This window comes from Cervus canadensis, chromosome 15 (assembly GCF_019320065.1).
Source record: "Cervus canadensis isolate Bull #8, Minnesota chromosome 15, ASM1932006v1, whole genome shotgun sequence".
NCBI classification, from domain to species: Eukaryota; Metazoa; Chordata; class Mammalia; order Artiodactyla; family Cervidae; genus Cervus; species Cervus canadensis.
The window spans coordinates 50,118,598-50,133,358 of NC_057400.1; the positions used below are offsets into that span (position 1 = coordinate 50,118,598).

General features: G+C 41.2%; 1 protein-coding gene across 1 annotated transcript in view; it reads left to right on the forward strand.

The window, feature by feature from the left end:
* Positions 1-14,761, forward strand: part of MYO3B (myosin IIIB) — a 476,002-nt gene that overhangs the window by 272,443 nt on the left and 188,798 nt on the right. The gene's annotated exons all lie outside the window — the stretch shown is intronic.

Sequence of the window (14,761 nt, forward strand, 5' to 3'; positions counted from 1 at the left end):
CACACACACACACACACACTTTCCATAACATCAGATTTTAGACTTCTCATTTTCTCTGCCTGATTCCTTTCATTCTTCTATTTATAGAAGCGTAGGTTGGGACTTCCCTGTTGGTACAGTGGTTAGGACTCCATGCTTCTACTGCAGCGGGCACGGGTTTGATCCCTGGTTAGGGAACTATAATCCTGCAAGCCACATTGTGTGGCCAATAAATAAAAATAAAAACATGTATTATTATGTGCTCAGTCACGTCCGACTCTTTGTGACCCCATGCACTGTAGCCCTCTAGGCTCCTTTGTCCATGAAATTCTCCAGGCAAGATTACTTGAGTGGGATTTCATGCCCTCCTCCAGCAGATCTTCCTGACACAGGCATCGAACCTATGTCTCTTACGTCTCCTGCACTGGCAGGCAGATTCTTTACCACTAGCACCACCAGGGAAGCCCATAGCTTATATTACCATAAGTAAGTAAGTGTTAGTTGCTCAGTCGTGCACGACTCTTTGTGATCCCATGGACTGCAGCCCACCAGGCTCCTCTGTCCATGACATTTTCCAGGCAAGGATATTGGAGTGGGTTGCTGTTTGCTTTTCCAGGGGATCTTCCCAACCCGGGGATGGAACCCAGGTTTCCTGCACTGCAGGCAGATTCTTTACCGACTGAGCTACAAGGAAAGCCCATAGTTCATACTAAATGCTTTAGGATGGTCTTGGTTTATCTAGAATTATTGAGAAGATTATTTCTATCTTTGTATGATTTCAAGTAATGGGAATGGGACCAATCAGAGTCATCCAGTCAGGCAGTCCTCAAAAGTCACCTAGTCCAACTTCCCACTTAGTCATTGACTAAGCCCACCACTGTTTCTAACCAACTTGGAACAGATATGTCACTGGCCTATATTCACAGCCTTTGTCTCCTTAGAGTCAACTTCTGTGTAGTTGTTAAGTCAGTCCTCATGCAGGATTAGGAGGGCCAAAAGATGGACCATCCTAGTCTTTGCTGTTTCACCCAATGGGTTCTAATTGGGGTCAAGTGCCTTTGATTTATCTGGGATGAGGCTGCTGTTGGCTGGGCAACAGACTTGGGCTTCCCATAGCTCTCCTCTCAAGGGCCTTATGTTTTTGAGGCTATGTCTGGAAACAGCTACTTTTTAAAAAGGAGGCAGAGAAACCTCTTTATCATTGTTCATAATTTCTTTTTCTTTTCACATCCCTCGTCTGATCATTGGCAGTGTGTCTAGCTTGGAGCCTGTGCAAGCTAAAAGAGAGTGGTTGCCAGCTCTGAATTTTAGCAACGTGCACAATAATGAAAAGCTTACTTAAGAAAAAAGTCACAGTCTACAACCTTTGCTTAATCTTTACTTTGAAACCAGCTTTTAAACTTTTTTCAAAATACTCCCTTAAGAATAGTAGAGTGCCCCTCCGAAGGCTGCCTCCAGCTTCTTCTCCAGACCTCCCTTGGGCACAGCCAGGATTTGGTTTTATTACCAACTTCTGGAAGAGTGGGCAGCTGTGGGCAGAGCTGGGGCTCCCTCACCAGAGACTCAGGTGTATACTCACTAGGTGACTCAGTGCAGAGTCAAAGAGGCAGTCATTTTTAATAGGAGACATCCTCTTTGAAATAAAATATATCCAAGTGACTTGTTAGCTAGCATTTATACCCTCCTGTAAATAAGAGTTATGACTTGTCAAATCCATTGACAATTTTGGAATTTCTAATTTTTCAATCTTTGGCAAAACAAAAAACAAGTTCAAGCCTTGACCACTGGGTGGCGCTGTGCAAGAAGTCATGCTCTGCAGTAGCCACTGTTGCCCATGATCGCCTAAAAGCTGGGGAGGAACAAAAACAGAGATACCCTCTGCTTCTTATTTTTGCTTTTCTCTGAAAGAACTTTCCTCCTGTCTTATAACTCCTTCTGAATCTTGCCTTGAAACTGCACCCTACAGCACCTTGAGGAAACAAAAGTGAGAACTGAGACAAGAAGAAACATGTTTTCCTGACAAGCTTCCTTGTATTCTTGAGTTGTATATTATGCGTAATAATTTCTTTTGAAATTCTTAGCTTTTCTTTTCTCCACATTTTGAGTATAATTATGAAAACTTTAGTAAGCATGATTCTGTTTTCTTTTTCTGAAATTATTCATGGAAAAATACCTTCAATCAACAAACATTCATTGAAGAGTTGCTAATAAATAAGGCACTGTATAGGCAGCAAATTGGAATATAAAGATAATGTGGCTTTGCCCTAAAAACAACTGGAACTTTCTTTTACCTTCACTTTCTACCTAGAATTGAGCCCTAATTTATCTCATTATGACAATATTTGCCTTCAAACCTCAGTTTTGAACAGATTGTGTATCCTCTGTTGAAGGTCTGAACATTAATTAAGCTTCTAATGTTTAAAAGTTCCACATTCTATATTTTTTGGTTTTACTATATTACCCCCCTTGAAAAACCCTACTGGACAGAAAAGGTTGTATTATGTTTGCTGAAAATGCAAATGCTTATTTCTAGCACATACCCTTTGGGAAGGGCCATGTGGCTGTCCATCTCAGCATTGGGGCTGGAAGTGAGATCCCACACATCCTAGCATTTTGCAAGAGAATACGTATGTTAGTCGTTCAGTCGTGTCAGACTCTTTGAACCCCATGGACTGTAGCCCACTAGGCTCCTCTATTCATGGAATTCTCCAGGCAGGAATACTAGAGTGGGTTGCTATTCCCTTTTCCAGAGGATCTTCCCAACCCAGGAATCAAAACTGGGTCCATCACATTGTAGGCAGATTCTTTACTGACGGAGCTACCAGGGAGCTTCTCTTGCAAGAAAATAAGCTAATATTTTTCAGTGTGTGAGAAACTATTTTCTTGGTCATTTAAATTTTTATTTATCCTGCTTCAAACACGTAAAGGGGGCATTAGTTCAATGAGCATAGATATTATGGGCAATTACTTTACAAATTTCTTTTAGGGGATGAACTACTGAGAGGAAGGAGAAAGGTCAAAGACTGGAAGCCTTGGAGGCTATTAACCCCAAACTTTAAAAAGAGGTCCAGTGTTTGGCTCCTCAGTTTCAAGAAGAGAGACTTCCAAGGGGAGTTTGGCAATACTCTGGTTCCTGGTCTTGGTGGTGACTACATGGATATTGGCTTTATAATATTCATTATGCTGTATATTTGTATTTTGGACACTTTTTTACACATGCAATCTGTTTCATAATAATACTTTTTTCCCCCAAGGATAGAGATGATATCTTAAAATGCCTCCTCTCCAGGACTGCTGGGCTGGTGACAATCCCTTCATTAGTGCATTTCAAACAGAAGTATCAGCACTTGGTTTAATCTCTTAGCAAGGTTAAGAGGATTAACCTCTGGCTGTGTTTGTGTAAAACTATAATATAAAATCAGAGAGAGTACTCCAGCTGGCATTTTCCTTTCTCCTGTACCCACCTTCTTGTTCACTGAAAAGGTTATAAAACATGGAGCATGAGATCATGAGGTTCAGGGTCCTCAGCTTCTCCCAGGTTGCTGCAGCACCCTTCCCAGCAGCTGTTTCTGTGGGCATCCAGCTGTGCCTGGTGGTGGAATCACCTCTGCCTCATGGGTGCCTTCTCATTCTGAGATGCCCGGTGACCATCAGATAAACAGCCAGCTGTAGTCAGTAAGGATCCTCCCTCTTCCCTTCTTTGCTTTTGCAACCACTCTTTGGCCAATTCAGACGTGATGAAATTTTCCTTGTAATCCTTCCTATTGATAAGAAATTCTCTGAAGATTTTATATGTGAAAATTTGTTGTGGCAGCAACACTGCTTTCCAACCCTTCAGCTGGGACTTTTCAAACTAATGATCTAGGTAGAAAACATTAAAAGGAAAGATGTTATAACATAGTTTCATGGCCTATTTTCCTGTTTGGGGAATATTCCACTTGCTACAAGTAAACTAGAGAAAAGTTCAAAAGGCTCAGGGGAGGAAAGAGAAGAGGAGTTTTCAAAAAGAACGTGAAAAATCCATTTCTGTCTTTGAATCATGAACTTTGACTTCCAAATGGGAGTTTGGGGTTTTAAAAGAATTAGGGACTTGGGAGAAGCTAGGGGAAAAAAAAAAAAAAACAAGAGTAAAACTGGGGAGTTATTCTCTGAGCCTCAGAGTCTGGTTTTGCTTCAAAATCTGGAACTGAGTTTTGTTTCTATTGCTGCCGTCTCTCTGAGGATTCTGAGGTTTCCTCTCTTGGAATTTGCAAGTAAAAGTCAATGGTAAATTCTATCTTGACTTCATTGGCTCCCCTTATAATTTGGAGGGGGGACAAGATGAGCCTCCACATTGTATCTGCAAAGCTCTGTAATACCCTGCTAAAATCCTTGCTGTGAATTGCCTGATCTTGATTCTGTAACTCCCCAAATTAACAGCATTAAGCTCTTAAGAGGATGCCTTTTTGTAACCATCTCTCAGAGTTTTCATTTTCCACTTCTGGCTCTTTTTCCATTTTGGCAGTTCAGTGTATGAGTCTGGCAAGATGAGCTGACTCTAAGTGACAAAGTTCCAAGTCACAGACATGGACAGTGCTTGGCTCTTCCTGAAATGGAGGAAGGAATAAGCCAACCCTGTTAGGGAGCCCTGGTGACTCATTTCCTCCTCGTATAAAGACCTGCCTTTTTCTTCTAATTTGGGAGTGCATCTCAGTCAACTGATAATATATATTTATCATCTTTCTATTAATAGATATGGTGCTATGCATAGGTGCTTTTTAGAAGGAATAAAAGAAAATCCCAGCCAGAATAGACTGACAGAGAAAGAATGCCAAATCCTAAAATGTATAAAGGATGCACAACACCCTGTATGCATCAATAAATGGGGGGCATACAAGCACTGTATCTATACAGGTAAAAATAGAAGGAAAAGTCATGGAAATATCATGAGTCAGAGTGGGGAAAGACTTCTCTTAACTAAGAAAGGCTTCTTGAAAGAGATTTTTTTTTCCCCCTAATAGACTAGAGAAAATTGAACAGTCTGGTGTACTGAGGCATTCTGCACCAGGGCGTACAGCCCTGGAAATGAGAGGGAGGTGGCAGGGGGGTGAATAAGTGAACAGGACAAAGAGGAAAGGACTCAGGACAGAGAGGGAGAAGTGAAGTGAAGTGAAAGTTGTTCAGTTGTGTCCAGGCAAGAATACTGGAGTGGGTAGCCGTTCCCTTCTCCAGGGGATCTTCCGGATCCTGGGATTGAACCCAGGTCTCCCACATTGCAGGTGAATTTTTACCAGCTGAGCCAACAGGGAAGGGGAAGCAAATGGAAAAACAATAGTGGGCTCCTGATGTTGATCCGAAATGCTCAGGGTCGGGGGCAAGGTGGGCTCCTGCAGGGACAGCTTTAGGGTGAGAAAGGAAAACTTAAATAGGGGGTTAAAGACTAATTAGAGAGAACCAGGGCCCCAAGGAGTCTATGTGGAGCTCTGTGTGAATAGATGCTCAATAAATACTTTCACATTCTTCATTTAGATCTAGATGAGTTATTTTTTATATAAGGTGTGAGAGCATTTTTTTTACTCATAAGTATGTCTAGTTATTCCAAAACCATTTATTGAAATGACTGTCTTCTCCACTGATTGCTTTTATATTTGTGAAAAATGGATTGGTTATATGTGTGTGGGTCTGTTTCATTCGTCTGTGTGTCTAACTCATGGATACCACAATGTCTTCACGCATAGCTTTATAGTAAATCTTAGGAGCACATAGTGTGATTGCCTCAGATTTATTCTTCTTTTTCAAAAATTTTTTGGCTATTCCAGTTTGTTTGTCTTTACATGTAAATTTTAAAAACAGCTTGTCTATATCTATAGAAAGGCTTATTGGGATTCTGATTGCCATTGCGTGAAATCTATGGGTCAATTCAGGAAGAATTTTTATGTTTACTACATTGAGTCTTTCATTCTATGAACACACCATGTCTGTTTATTTGGATTTTCTTTGATTTCTTTAATTAGTATTTTGTTTTCACATGCAGATCTTATACATGTTTTGTTAGATTTATATCTAAATATTTCAGCTTTTGGAACTAGTATTCTATTCTACCATAGATTTTTGTGGATTGACCTTGTCTTAAACAACCTTGCTAAACTCACTTGTTAGTTCTAGGAGTTTTGTTTGACTTTGCTTTTTTAGATTTCTTGGGGTTTTCTACATAGACAGTCATGTTACCTGTTAAAGAGAACCCTTTTTTATTTTTCTTTCCAATCTTACACCATTCATTTCTTTTTCTTGCCTTATTTGACTGGCTATGACTTTCAGTATATAGCCAGATAGAAGTGGTGAGAGGAAGCATCTTGCTTTGTTCCAGATCTTGGGGGTAAAGCATCCAATCTTTCACCGTTAAGTATGGTGTTAGCTGTAGTTATTATGTAGGTGCCCTTTCACTTGCTATCCCCTCTATGTGGAATATTTTCCCCAAGACATACCCATGGCTGCTGTTTCACTTTCTTCAGGTCTTTTCTCAAAATCTACTTTTTCTGGCTACCTTGGTAAAAATTTCAACCTACTGAATACTTATAAATCCATTTCCTGTTTTATCTTTTTCCTTAGCACTTATCACTACCTAACTTACTATATATAATTTACTTGTTTATTGTCTGTCTTCCTCCAATATAAATTAAGTTTCCAGATAGCAGGAATTTTCTCTGGTTTGTTCATTACTGTCTCCTCAAAGTTTTAGCAATACCTAGTATATGGTAGCCACTCTCTATGTATTTGCTGAGTAAATGAATGGATGGTTGAACCAAATCTACCCATCTACCTGCATCTGTTCTCATTTTGTTTTCCTGCTAATCTAAATGACTGAACCATCCTTACTCTCATTACAAGCGACTCTCCGCTTGCCTCTTCATTCCTTTCCTCACCTTCACAAGGGCTATCATCCTGCAATTATTCCTCCTCTCTTCTGCATCAGCTATTTATTCCTCTTAATGTGGTCATCCTCATCAACATAGTATCTTCTATCTTTTTGACTGCTTGTTGTGGGTTGAATTGTGTCTCCCTCCCAAAAAATATGTATGTTGAAATTCAAACTCCTAGTTCATCAGGATGTGACTCTGTTTGGAAACAGGGCCTTGCAGAAGCAATTGGGGTAAAATGGAGTCACCAAGATGGGCCCTATACCAGTATGACTGGTGTCCTTATTAAAAAGGAAAATTTGGACAGGGTCACACAGAGAATGTCCGGTGATGATGAAGTCAGTGAGCAAAGTGGTGTCTCTACAGCCCCTCTCACTGCATCTCCTAACCAGACTCTGTTTCTGGTCTTTCCTCACACAGCCTGACAGCTAAACAGCCGTCTTTCTAGGAATGGAAATTTGATCATGTCACTGCCCTGCTTAAAGCCTCCCATGGCTCCTCATCACACCTAAAATAAAATCCAGACTCCTTTCTTTATCTGAAACTCTTAACGTAATGTCCCCATCTTTTTGAACTCTTCCCCTCCCTCTCTGCCTTCATTCTGTTCCTCAGACAGTCCAAGCCTTTTCCTGACTCAGCACCAGCTGCTCACTCTGCCCGGGACATCCTTTGCCTAGATCTTTACAGGTTTATCCTTGTGATCCGGAATTTAGCTTAAATGTCACTACCAAAGAGAGGCCTTCTCTCTGCCCAGTGGATGATAGCCCCGTGCTTCCCCACTCCCTCTGTCATGTCACCCCGTTTAACTGTCTCCATCAGGAGCTGACATGATCCTGTCTGTCTCTCTTCTATGACCTGCCCCCTATCCTCCTTTCCTAATGCATAGTGAGTCCTAGTAAATATTTGTCAAATAACTCACTCACTCCTGCACGGTAGAAAATCTAAAGGTAAAATCAAAGTCTTGACTTCTAATCTGTGTTAGTTTCCTAGGGCTGACATAATGAGGCACCACAGACAAAAAGTGACTTAAATTACTATCTCACAATTATGGAGGGTAGAAGTTCATGATCAAGATGTGTGCAGGTTTGGTTTCTTCTGAGACCTCTCTCTTTGGCTTGTAGTTTGCTGCCTTCTCAGGGTTCTCACATGGTCACGCCTTGGTCTGTGTGTACATTGTCTGTGTCCTCTTCTTATAAAGATGCCAGTCATGTTGGATTGAGACCCACCTGTATTAATTCATTTGCCCTGAATCACCTTTTAAAGGTTCTGTGTCCAAAGGTGGTCACCTTCTGAAGGACTGAGCGTTAGGACTTGGACATATGAATTCAGGGTGGGGCGTGGGGGGCTACAATTTAATGCATAGCGGATCACTAATTGGAGAAGGCAATAGCACCCCACTCCAGTACTCTTGCCTGGAAAATCCCATGGACAGAGAAGCCTGGTAGGCTGCGGTCCATGGGGTCGCTAAGAGTCGGACACGACTGAATGACTTCACTTTCACTTTTCACTTTCATGCATTGGAGAAGGAAATGGCAACCCACTCCAGTGTTCTTGTCTGGAGAATCCCAGGGATGGGAAAGCCTGGTGGGCTGCCGTCTATGGGGTCGCAAAAAGTCGGACACGACTGAAGCGACTTAGCAGCAGCAGCAGCAGGATTACTAATTGTTGCAGGAGCTGTTCCCTGTGAGCTCCCTTACTAGGGGGCATGTGAGGCCACCACTGTTTCCTACAAAGCCCAGGGACTATTGTGTTTAACCAGAGAGAGTTTACAGCCTCACCCAGGCAGAGAAAGAGAGCTCGGCCCTCTCTCCTTTCCCTCCTCCCTCCTCCCGCACCAGAGAAGCCAGTCCAGAGCAGAAGTTCGGGAGACAGGCCTCCTTCAAGTCCTGGGGGTATCTATCCAGCCTGGAGGTAAAGGGGCAGTGGGGAAAAAAGCTTTGACTTGAGATGATATTAAAGATCAAAAACAAATAAGAAGGAATCTTCAAATCCAAAAGTAATCTCTAATAACAGAAAATCTGTGAGGTAGGGCTAAAATATAGTTAAGGGAGCTGCCATCCTCAAAGAAAGGAGAGGTAACAGCCTGGATGTAACAGGATGTAACAGGAAAAAGTAGAGCTGTTTCTTGTTTATCTCCAATAAACTGAAACCCCTGTGTGTAAGTTTCATGAGGATAGGATTTTGTCCATTTAGTAGGCTCTTCTTTCTAGCTCCTGGAGAGGCGCTGGGCACATAGGAGATGCTCAGGAGAGTCTGTCTGTTCAGGCAGGGAGTGCACTTTGAGAATGGATTTCCCTCAGGGTCTTGAGAGCACTTGAAACACATCAGAAATGTGTGTGAGTCGTCCTGATTTATGGTGCTGACAGGGAGCCCACCAATGTAAGAGATTTGTTTTAACAAGTTGTGAAATTCAGAGCTCCATCTAGAGCTCCGGATTTGGAATCTGGAGAGACAAGTGTGATGCCCTGTTAGGACTCAGGTTCTGGAGAAGTGCAGATAGACTTGTAGTTACATACAGCATCTGAGATTATTTGCCAGCCCCCTTCCTCCTGTGGAGTGGGCAGGGTGGGGCTTTCCCAGAAGCAAGCAGCACACTCATGCTTAAAGCACAGACTGTACTTTGCTGGGAAGCACGAGACCCACGTTTTCTTTTGGAAACCTCACTGCCCTGGGGACTCTGGGCGCATGTGAAGTCACACTCTCATCTATTGCTGCCGCAGTCGGCTGCAGAACAGAAGGCCTCTGCTGTCAGGTTCCATGAGGAACAGTGTCCCCTTCTGCCCTTTACAGAGGGTCCTGGAAGCAGCTGAACCATCCTGGGAGACACTTCACACCTTCATATATCTCCTTTGTTAATGGTTTTCAGCCCTTGTCTAGAAGAATCACTGGTTGTCTTTGTTAGACTTGTTGAGGACAAAATGGGTGTGTGATATGGTTGTGGGAGGAAGAGAGCACCTCTTGAAATTCTTTTGTTTTTCTTTTCCCTGAATGCCTTCAGGTTTTGAGTTGTATTCTCCAAGTACTGTTTTTGTTTTTGCTTGTTTATTCATTTGTCTTTTTGTTCACATGTAAGCCGCTTAAAATTTTGTTTCCTTTTAAAAAGTCTACCTGCAGTTTGTTCTATCCCATCAGCTGTGCAGAGAAGGTGATGGCACCCCACTCCAGTACTCTTGCCTGGAAAATCCCATGGATGGAGGAGCCTGGTAGGCTACAGTCCATGGAGTCACAAAGAGTCGGACACGACTGAGTGACTTCACTTTTTTTTCACTGTGGTTTGAAAGCTCTCATTGGGCTCTCTTCTGTTCTTTGGTCTATTGCACCATGCTGTCCAGTGGGAAAGAAAATGTTACGTGAGCCACATTTAAAAAGTAAAAAGAAACATGCCTTAGTCTATTTGGGCTGCTATAACAAAATATTACAGACTGGGTGGCTAATAAACAACAGAAATTTATTTCTCACAGTTCCAGAGGGTGAGAAGCCTAAGGTCAAGCCACCAGCAGATTTTATGGTTGATGAGAGACCAGGTCCTGGTTCATGGTTGGCTGTCTTCTCTCTCTGTCTTCAGATGGCCAAAGGGGTAAGGGAACTCTCTAGGGCCTCTTTTATAAGGAAACAGATCTTGTTGATGAGGGCTCTGCTTTTGCGAATCAACTAATTAACTCCCCAAGGCCCTACCGCCAAATATCATCACATTAGAGGCCTGGATTTAGTGTATGAATTTGTGTGTGTAGGGGATGGGGGACACAAACATTTAGTCTACAGAACAGAAAACATTAATTTTACTAATATATCTTTACTCATCATATCAAAATATTATCATTCAACACTGTAATCAATATAAAATTATTGAGATATCTTACTTTTTTTGTTTTACTGAGTCTTTGAAATCTGGTGTGTATTTTTTACTAGTGGTGCATCTCATTTCGGACGAGCCTCACAGTTCATGTGTTGCGCGGCCACTACATTGAATAACGTGGCTTCAGAGAATTGCTGCCCTGGCCACAGATGTGCCTCATTTCTGCCCTCAAAGAGAATTGAAGAAATGCCAAAGAGCCCTTCTTGCTGGTCTTTCCAAAGAAAATAAATACTTCTTTCTTCATAAAGTAATATTTTATTGCATTAATACTTCAGTCTGTTTCCCAGTGTGTGAGAAAAGTCACTGTTCTGGATTTGCAGAGCTCCAGCGCACGCTTGTTAAAAGTTCTCGTGGCTCTCTTTGCAGAGATAGAAAGGTCCCATATTATCAGCATCAAGAGCAATGTTTTCCGACATGTGTTTCATAAAACTTAGGTTTGTGAGATGTGATGAGGTGTGATGTGAAGAAGATATTTCCATAGTAAAAAGTGTGGGGAATACTAAGTATGAAATTCCAATAAGTGTCTTTACTGCAGAAATACCGAGAGATGGCTCCCATGTATAGATCTTCCGAAACCAGTAAGTTGCTTCAGAAAGCATCTTGAGGATCAAGAGTCAAGTGGGACTCAATGAGGCAATGCTGTTTGGAAAATTTTCTCCTTGAGTCTTTCTTTTCCAGGGCAATCTTCCAGTGTGGCTCTTAAATCCAATTCCAAAAGTTCCTCATACTTTCCTAGCTCTAGGGACCGTGTTCCTACTATGTCCTTGAAAAACAAAAACTAAAATAACCTTCACTAATGAGTTATAATATAATGGCTCTAATATTGGGAAAGTATCTGTTGTGAATCAGATCCACTATCTTTCCTCAGTACATTTTAATATAATACTTCTCTCATAGCTCCTACATGTGCCAGTGAACGCACATTTTATTTTTAAGTGGCAGTACAATTTAGGGCCATTTTCTTTCTTTAATGATCTTGGGAAGTACGGCAAATATCGCAGCTTTGATTTTTCAAATGGTCAAAAATGCAAGAAAAACAAATTCTGCTTCTCTCACCAGCATTCCTTCTCATTCATAGAGAAGAAATATGTTCCCATTTAAGATGAAAGGTTCTTTGCATTTATTTCATAGCTCATATTGTGGAAAAGTCTCAAGGCCATTTATAGTTTATTAATTCATCCCACCACAAAATCTCTTTATAATGGGGCTTTCAGGTCATCTTCCCTCACCCCTCAACTTACTAGAAGATAACTCGAGGCACTCCAAATCAAGTGAATTAGAAACAAAGTCATCATAATTATAATCTCTCTGCTTAGAAATGGATCACAATTTAATGCTTTTTTCCCAGGAATTTGGGTCATGTTAATAAAAACTGTATTTTTCTCTTTAGAACACAAGACCAGCTTCTAACAGTCTGGTCCATATGTTAGAAGCATATAAAAGTTAATCATTTTGCTCTGGTGCCAGCATGTTGTGTGTGAAGAGAAGCTGTAAGCCGCAGCTGTGTGGAGAAACAATTGTGAACTTTACTGGCTTGCACATGTGAGATGTCAGGAAACTAAATAAAATGTCACTTAACTTTACTGGAGACTTGGAAGTGGGAGAGGAGCATTTAGTAGAGTGGTTCCATTCTTTACGTTTCATAAGGATAGTTCAAGTTACATAAAACCCAGATCAACTGTTTTCCAGATGATTAGGTTTGGCTTAGTCACAAGGATAATGATTGCTGGGTAATCAATGGGAACTGTATGCAGTTGACCTGGTTTGGTGTGTAAATGACTAAAAAATTCAGACATCATCGAAAATCAATTGGGTTCAATCAGTTTGGCCAGGCAGCAGTCCCCTCAGTTACTCAGCGGTCTTCCTTGAATATGGCCAGAAACCCTGAAATAACCACCAAATCTATAATTAGGCCGTCCTAGTTGATGGGCTCTCTCAGCATCACTGCTCCATGCTTTGCACGGCAGGTATCTGACCTTTGGCCATAGGCTTGTATACTCTGCCACCATTTTCTCTTTCAGTGAGCTGGGGACGTGGCTCACAGTGTTATGTTAAATAATTCATTCTGCACATTTACCATAGTGTTTACTGCATTGTAAGCATTTAGTAAATGGTAGTAGTATTTTCCCAGGTGGCGCTAGTAGCATAGAACCTACCTACCAATACATAAGGAGACGTAAGAGATGCAGTTTCTATCCCTGGGTTGGAAAGTTTCTCTGGAGGAGGGCACAGCAACCCACTCCAGTGTTCTTGCCCAGAGAATCCCATGTACAGAAGAGCCTAGCAGGTTGAAGTCTATAGGATCACAAAGAGTTGGACATGACTGAAGTGATATAGCATGCATGCAATAAATGTTAGTATTTAAATATTATTAACTCTTTTCTGATATAGAGCAAAATAAGTGGATTTCTACATATATTTCCTTATCTCTGATGAATTTTTTTAGAAGACAGTAAATAAAATTATATAGTACTATGAGTCATCTTCCTCCTTTCTTCTTTCCTTCCTTTCTTCCTTCCTTTTTCTCTTTCTTTCTGTTGAGTGTGATTTCTCTGTTTTGAAAATAGTATCTTAAGAATATAAAAAGGAAAGAATAAAATAAACCCTCAAATCTTACATCCTCAGTTTATTTTCTTTTCTAGTCATCCAATCCAACATTTAATAAGGTTCTAGGCAATAGAAAATTCTATAGTCTATAAAACTCTGATTAGCCAAAACCTCTAGTTAATAACATTTTGTAAATCTCAAAATATATGCTGAAGAGATGATCACTGAGTCAAGTGATTTAGCTTAAACTAAAACTCTTGGCCAAGTAGGGCTTCTAGGGGTTCCATGTGGCTCTAATCAAATCCCCTATACCAGCAACATCTGCATCTCCACTCACCACTGAAACTCTATTCACTATAAATTTAACAGGGACACTTTATTCCTAAAACTCAATAAATGTTCATCCAGCCTTCTCAATGATGAAATCCAGATATTAAGCAGGTAAGTAACTCATTCAAGCCTTCCTAACAAGTAAGTGACAGAGCTGAGAAAAATCCCAGGTGGTTCAACTTTACCTCTCACGGTCTTAACCACTTCACCTCTGCCATCTGGGTCTCCAATAGCTTGAGCAAAGATTCTGAAATATGAAGGGAGTGTGGTATGGCCAGAGAGCAGCATAATGTTCAGGGTACGTGGAGGGAAGTGAGGTGAGCTGGGGCCTACTCCTAAAAGGGCATTGGATGTCATGTTAAATAAATGTAATGCCACACATATTCACTCATTCATTCACATGTATTAGCTGAGTGTCTACTATGTGCTAGCTAAATTGTGCTAAGAATCAGGTCTAGAGGAGTAAATAGAATGGACTTAGTGCTTGCCCTAATGGAGCTTAGACTCCAGTGAGTAGTCACAGACAGTGTTTTAATTAGATTCATGGGTAGCTTTCAATGTCACATCAAGGAACATCTTTGGCTTTGATGAGACATTTTCTGTTCATCCTTGGTGCTCTACTAACTGTGTAAAATGGTTCACAGTCAATTGCTATTTCTTTGGAATAATGAGTGTTTCTTTTTGGATGACTGAAAGAAGAATCTGTGGTACTGAAGTCTGCCAAGAGGTGGTAGATATGATCCACCTATAAGGCAAGGGTAGGAATCATTTGAAATGTAGTTCCAGTGAATTAAACCATCTTCAATAAACTTCTTTGTTTAGCACCTACTATTTGTAGAGTGGGCTTCCTGATGGCTCAGACAGTAAAGAATCTGCTCACAATGTGGGAGACCTCAGTTTGATCCCTGGTCAGGAAGATCCCCTGGAGAAGAGAATGGCAACCCACTCCAGTATTCTTGCCTGTAGAATTCCGTGGACAGAGGAGCCTGGCGAGCTACAGTCCATAGGGTTGCAAAGAGTCGGCTATGACTGAGCAACTAACCACACACACACATTTGTAGAGCTCTTCACAAGTCTTGTAGAAGGTGCTGAAGAAATAATTTTTGAATTAATGAATAAGAATAGAAATACTTAGTGCCTGGCTTCAGAGATC